This window comes from Seriola lalandi, unplaced genomic scaffold (genome assembly GCF_002814215.2).
Source record: "Seriola lalandi dorsalis isolate HSWRI2012SDOR001 ecotype SW California unplaced genomic scaffold, Sedor1 jcf7180002054285, whole genome shotgun sequence".
Classification (NCBI taxonomy): Eukaryota; Metazoa; Chordata; class Actinopteri; order Carangiformes; family Carangidae; genus Seriola; species Seriola lalandi.
The window spans coordinates 528,635-535,783 of NW_019524838.1; the positions used below are offsets into that span (position 1 = coordinate 528,635).

The 7,149-nt window shown below is 38.5% G+C and overlaps 1 protein-coding gene across 5 annotated transcripts in view; it reads left to right on the plus strand.

Annotated features, from left to right (window-relative positions):
* marchf8 (membrane-associated ring finger (C3HC4) 8) overlaps positions 1 to 7,149 on the plus strand; it is a 77,548-nt gene that overhangs the window by 4,829 nt on the left and 65,570 nt on the right. The window contains exon 1 of one of the 5 annotated variants that reach the window (XM_087173847.1): positions 4,301 to 4,421. The exons of the other annotated variants lie outside the window; for them this stretch is intronic. The gene's annotated coding sequence lies outside the window, so the exon portion shown is untranslated. Of the gene's footprint in view, positions 1 to 4,300; positions 4,422 to 7,149 lie in introns of those variants that run through there. 5 annotated transcript variants of the gene reach the window in all.

A 7,149-nucleotide genomic window follows, 5' to 3' on the forward strand; every position in this document is an offset into this window, starting at 1 on the left:
CTAAGGCCTGTCATGCTCTACATTTGAAGCAGTGTACAGGGGGCTGTATTAACAGTGAGTGTGGAGGGTGGTGTCTGTGTTTTTTTTTGTTTTTTTTTGTCGTTCCAAAGACAAAAATAAAATAGAGGCGCAAAAGTGAAAGGAATGGATTAAATGGTTGCTCTGCCATAAATTTACTATCTACAGTCGGAAGCAAACATTACTTCCAAGGAGAACATCATAAACTAACTACATTAGTTTTGGATAGGACAGGTTACTTTATATGAAAAGCCCCATCCATGACCAGCACATACACTGCTTTCCATTTCCCCACACCATGAAAGCCTTCCCTTGGTGCTATCAGCGTGATGGCTGATTTTAGTGGCAGTGGCAGTGGTAGTATATGTCACCATCAAGTACATATTAAAGAACCCTTGTACAGGGGTCTCATTTTAAAACAAGTCAGGTGGAAACATTAAAAAGTCAGTTGAAGACAGTCTTTTTAACTAGCTTATTAACCTAACGTTACTCTAATTAGCCTGCTAACTTAGCAGCAGCTGATTGAATATGCCTGTGACAGTTCGCAGATGATCAATTAGGTTGAGATCTAGAGACCCTGAGCGCCATAGCATAAGATTCACATCATTCCATACTCATAAAACCATTCCATGACCTGCCACCTGTCTCTCTGCGAGTGGTTGACTGACTGCGGACTCGACACACTACTTGTCGATCAGCGGTGTTGACAGCTGCTTGATACAGGAGCAGCTGAATGATGTGACTGTGTGGAAATGGAGATGAAAACTGTCTTTAGGTCCCACATTAAGAACTGAAGCGCTGTGTATTTTACTAACACAGACGTCTTTGTACGTGTCTGTCAACAGTACAGTGCAATGTGACTGCAGTATATTTGGATGTACTGTATATAGTCACTCACATTAATGCAGGCTGTTTGCACGACAGGACATCAAATGATATTTATTATTAATAGCTATGTGACTGTAATTAACTCTCCCATTAGCTTGACATTATTGATTCATAATTCCTAATGTATTGACCCTTACTGTTTTCCTGAACTTTGATCCATCCAATTAAAGCTTATTCAAGCTTCAGTTTAGGTTTTTGTCACCAGACACCGTATGCATTCACTATTTTCTACAGCGTATCATATTTGATTAGATTTTTGAGAGCCAGTCAGCCATCCATTTTCATTACTTTTGGTTGTAGTGAAAAATCAACTTGCAGAAACTTGTGTGATAGGTAATCCATCACACTGAACATGCTACCAGGATAAATTTTTGTCAAAGCTTCAACTTTATTGATCCACACGTAGATCTCAGAAGTGTTTACGTCTTCTGGTGCGTTCATGTGGTGGTGATAGCCTGACAAATGCTGTATTCACATTCACTGTTGCAAGTTTTTTGAGCGAATAAGAATCAAAATAATAATTTTTATTGCATCTTAACAAAGTAGTATATTATCAGAAGCTTCTTTGTGCATCCAGTCACATTAGAATTTAAAACAATACATTTTGTTCAATCTAAACAAGTATGATATGCTAAACTGATCACCTGTGACCTTTCTGTTTAAATGCATTTCTTTCTACTTTTTTTTTTTTTTGCCACTGTCTGTCTCATTGATATTATGCAGTAATGACTCATCCTGTAGGCATCTCAAGAAAGTTTCTATATTTGCTTTTAAACATGCAGAATCAGCTGCACTGTTTTGTTTGGACTAACTGGAGGAAAAACTGGGTAATTGAGCAGCAGCAGCCACTGTGGCTGGGCAGACAAAAAAAAAAGAGATGATGTTTTAGATGTCATTGCATTTTAAACACCAATTTTTATGCGATTTCTGGGACGTGCTGTGTAACTTGTGGAACTTCATATTTGGCTTGTTCTTTTGGAACATTGTTAATCCACCGTTCATGTGCAATTTGCTTGAGTGTTTGTAAACAGCGTAGGTACAATCAACAGCAGAATGAGTGCTTACTGTCATTTCATTATGAATATGAAATTTATTTTCATTACTAATGACTGTTTTTCTTTTCTCTTGTTCCCTGCCAATTGTTTCTTGCTGCTGCTGGTTGATTTGCCAGAGGAGGTTTGCTACTTGTAATTTTTACTTAATTGTATTCTCATCAAATAATACATCCTTGTCAGACACATTCCCCTGTTGCAGCAGCAAAAATATCTCCAGCTCTACGCTACCCTGCTTAAGAGCACCCAATGATTCTTTGATCATTACTATTCAGTCCTGAGTGTGTTGCTATTATTAATAGTGATTTAAAAATAAAAAATTGCTGTCGCTTGTACAAATTGGCTTTGCAGTCATAACGTGATATATGACAATTACTCTTTGAAACAGTAAATGAGTTTGTTGGACAAATATGAATTCAGGAGAATGAATACAAGTCGGTGTGTGTGTGTGTGTGTGTCTACAGCTGTTGAAAGTGGTGTGGATGGTCACATGGGACAGGTGCACAGCTGTGTGTAGTTATGGGTAGGATGGGATAACTTTTTCTTTTTCTTGACGACCTTTAACCTTTAACTGTCCAGGGAGGGATTATGGGATTGCTGTTCTGTTGGGTTTTGGGTTCTGAAGCTGACATGACACTATCTGCGGTATGTGACATTATTAGGAGTTTAGCGATAATGGTTACATAACCATAACTTTTTTTTTTTTTTTTTTTTTTTTTTTTTAATAAGCTTTTTGGCTTGAAAATATTCTGAACTGAACTGTACCACCAACAACATTGTATTTGTATTTGCAGCGTCACATGATCAGACTTGTCTAAACTGTCTTGACAGACCCGGATGTGTGTTTTGTCAGGATGTGTAGATTCGAGGGTGGGTGATTTTGAAGCCATGGAAGTCTGATTATCCCAATTACACTGAAATGAGGAGTACATGTGGAGCACGCTGGGTCTCTTTGTCACATCAACCTGACATCTTTATTTGTCCTGTTACCTTGGAAATGAGTGCTGTGAGGGAAAAGGAGGAAGATGAGGGTCTAACTCAAGACGTCTTAATATATCAGCGGCTGTGTGATGAATAACCCACTCTCCTTATGTGCACCGTGTTTCATCGTCCACAACATCAGTGTCTGATCTCTGGAGATGCTGATAATGTATGATTCTAGATGTGCAGAAAATTTAGCTTTTATTTGCAGTTTTGCAATGTGTTCAGTCATCATCCAAATACAACGGAAATAGAGCTGAAACAATTAGTTGATTTAATTAAGTCAATTGACAGAGGATTAATTTGGAGGATGCCAACTATTTTGATAACGTGTAATCTTTTCGGATTCTCTGTTTCCGGCTTCTCAAATCAGAGGATTTCATGCTTTGTCATGTAGGCTGTGATAGTGAACTGAATATCTTGTTTTGATAAAACGAACGATTTGAACCAGTCACCTTATCATCTGGGAAATTATTTAAATATTTTCTGACATTTCACAGACAAAACAATTAATCAGGAAAATAAAGACAATAATCAGTAGATTAATTGCTAATAGAAAATCAGTGCTCTGCCTTTAGTGTGGTTTTGTGCTCAAACACTCAAAAGCAACTTGCAGCCATTTATTCAGAACTTGGTTTAGAGAGTGTTTATTGACTTTTTTTTTTTAAAGTACTTTGAGGAAGTATTTTCCTTTTTATTAGATAGAGAAGAATAGGGAGTTGACAGGAAATGAGGGAGGTGGGGGGTGGGGGGGTGGATAACATAGAACAAAAGTCTCCGGCTGGATTTGAAGCCAGAACATTGCTATTACATGATCTGCTTTTAAACCCCTAGGCCATGAAAATGAACTCAAACTTCTTTCTAACAAAGAAATAGTCCCTATAAAACTGGCTCGATGACACCAGACGTAAATGAGAAAATATATCTTATGCGTTTTTATGTAATATTGGAAAACTGACCTTTTAAGATTAAGACTGATTCTCTTTCCACCAGTTGCAATATTAGGTTTTCCTGAATCAGATTTAGTGTCTGCAGTTGTCAGTTTGTGTTGCAGAGTGTGTTTGCTGGTTAACTGCTGTGTAAATGACTGCTGGAGGCCAGTTCTCCAACTGTCCACCACACTGTCGTACTGCTACCCCTGCTTTTTGCTGCTGGCGGCCACTGAGTCGACCATCAGCCACACCAGCAGCCTCTCAAGCTGTCTCTCAGGGTGTGGTTTCCTGAGTCCACGCACTGAGCACACACACACACACATTTCATGTCTGCTAGTTGATGTAGCATGGTGGTGGGCTGTTACTGCCTGCTGGTCCATAACTCACAGAGTCAGGTTACTCTGCTACGTGGAGGGAAGATAAACACTAGCCCCGGGGGCGGAGTGGTCATTGTGTTGAGGAGCACACGCTTACGAGTAACAGGCCTGTGTTTACTGGCGGAGTCAGAAGAGTGGTCACAAAGAAAATGCTTTCAGTTTCTGTGCTGGTGGTGAGTTCGTTTTTCATTTCCTCATAGAAGTGGCCTCTTTTTCTTGAGTCTGAATGTTAGTGTTGATAACACACAGAATGCCGACGCACAGAACAATTCCCTGTCAGCAGTAGCGCTGTGCAGCATTGTCTGCGTTGTCAGTAGCTTTGAGGCTGTCACACTTGAATACACTAAACAGCTGTAGCTGCCTGGAGAAATTCTAGCTGCACCCTGTTTTGAGCAGTCAGTGTTGTGTAATTTTTGATGGCACTGAACTTAACAGTATTAATTACAGGGAAGCAGTGGGTGAATTCCTAAGACATGGTCATCTCGTATGACGGCAAGTACAAGGACATTTGGAAACTCTTTGTTAACACATTAGGTATGAAGTCAGCAAGGTGACTGGTCTCAGACAATTTCCACTGCAATTAGCAATCTCCCACTGTCAAACAATGCTTGCTGGGATTAGTCAAGTGATAACCTCCTAATTTGTGATTGGGGGTTAAACTGGTGCAAGTGAACAAGGGTGCCTATAGTAGATGCTCTGCTATTTCTTTATTTGGTCACATCATCCCAATAATTATGAGGAAAAATGGCTTCTTAGGCCACAGTGACACACTTAATCAGTATGGACAACCTCTATAAACATGCTCCTAAATCTGATATCTATAATAGCCAGCATGCTAGTATGTGTCTGACCCTGTCTTTCATGTCATGTCTCCTTCACATATTTCAGATTTGAATGGCTTATCTATGAAGAAATTGTGTTTAAAACAATAAATGTTAATTTCACATAAAATCTAACTTGTTCATGGCGATTTCAAATGAGTGGACAGCCCCTTTGGACTTACCAGACTGATGCAATTCACCCACACAAGCGAACATTGGTTTAAAAAAAAAAATTAAAAAAAATAGAACATCCAGGAAGTAAGTCTTAAGATTATTGCAAGGCCATCAAAATGTTAAAGTTTAGCAAGAATTCATGAAATTGCTGGTTGGCTAAATCCAAGTAAAGTTGCACTTCACCTGCTGTGTATCCTTCAGTTCATCAACAGTGCCCTGACATGAAGCACAAGACTGCATCAACTGAGAAGGGGCTCGGTTCTGCTGAGAATGTGTCAGAAATGAAAGCCGCTCGCTACTTAGGTTTTTGAATTTTATTTTCATGCTCCAAAGAAGTGTAGCAGCACAGAGGTGTCATTTTTTTCTAACAGGAAGTGTTTGGCGATGTTGCACCTGTTAACTCAGTGTAACTCAATCAGGATTTGAGCTTGGCTAAATTCCTGAAATGCAAACATTGTTTTCAAGTTTGCATGGGTACCTGTATGTAATTGTGCAAACAATTTATTTAGCTTGATACTGGTATTCTGCCTAAAATTGTTACCGTAACTACAGACTTGATATAATTATGATTTGGACACTTGCAAAAGAAATTAGGAAAATTAGAAAATTAGGTCTCTTATTTTGCCTGTATATAATAAGACAGAGGGCTCTAGCTTCCTCTGTTCTGTGTTCTACTTCCCCTTCACTGTATATACGATAGCACAGAGACTGTAGCATATAGTCGTGTGTGTGTGTGTTCTGTGGAGGGTATCTAGTGTAACTGACTGACTAATTTTTAACAATTTCAGTTCCTGTCTCTGCGTTCTTAAGTTCTGATGTGTTTGCACTTTTCTCCCTGCTTTTGCTCTCCGGATATTTCATTCTGCTCTTCAAGCGAAATCAGTACTGCATCCACCTTCCACTCCTTCTCTTATCTTCCCATCACACATCAAATATTCCAACAGGATCTTGTCAAAAACTTGAATCAGCCAGGCATTGATATGTTATTTTCCCTTTTACTTACTGGTATTTACTGGTTCTTACTGGCAGCTTGTGGAGGTTTGCAGAGAGATAAGGATGATTGTACTCCCAGGCAAATCACATACACAGTCCTTCCCTCTTTGATTTGCAGCTGGTCTGGCTGCATTAAACCCATACTACTGTACAAATCAATGTCAGTAACATGTTGTTTGACTATGTTATTTAGCTGTAAGGTAGGTTTAACATTTTATCTAATCGAAATCATTTGAAATCGCATATCAGATCTATTTAGGTTCAACTTCCACTATTTGTTTAAAAGAAAAAAAAAAAAAGACTAAATTCTGATTCACAAAAAATCTTTAATCTCTAAATCTCTAATCACCTCTTCTTGGATGAGAAGGCAGAAGCAGCAGCTTTGAGTGGCTGTCTAATGATTAAAAAATAGACAAGTACATTTTGAGTCTGGCCTTTGGGTAAGGTACTTAGGGAATTAATGTTAATTAACTACAGGCTACAGGTGATATCATCTGCTGCTGGTAAAGTTTGTCATTTCAACTAGTGAAACTGGGGAAAAAAAATGCAAGGCCCACTGTCTGAATATTTGGTGCAGTGCTCTTTGTTAATAAAAAAGATAAAAGATTCAATAAGAAGTTTGTTTGAACTCTAGTGATTCCGGGTGATTTTTCAAAACTGAAAACAAATTCACAATACAGTTATCATCAACAATAGCTGTGGAGCGAGTTCATTTGGTCTCCCTTTTTTAAATTTGAATTCGACTTTTTTTTCTTTTCAAGGTAATGTCAAGTCACTAGTAAATGGCATTTTAGTTGGACCTTGGATCCAGATCTTAAAAAGAATATTTAGACATTTTAGGAAAAACACCTGCTTGCCCTCTTGTCGAGAGTTAGATGAGAAGATTAATAGAATTTAGCGTTAAGACTGGAAA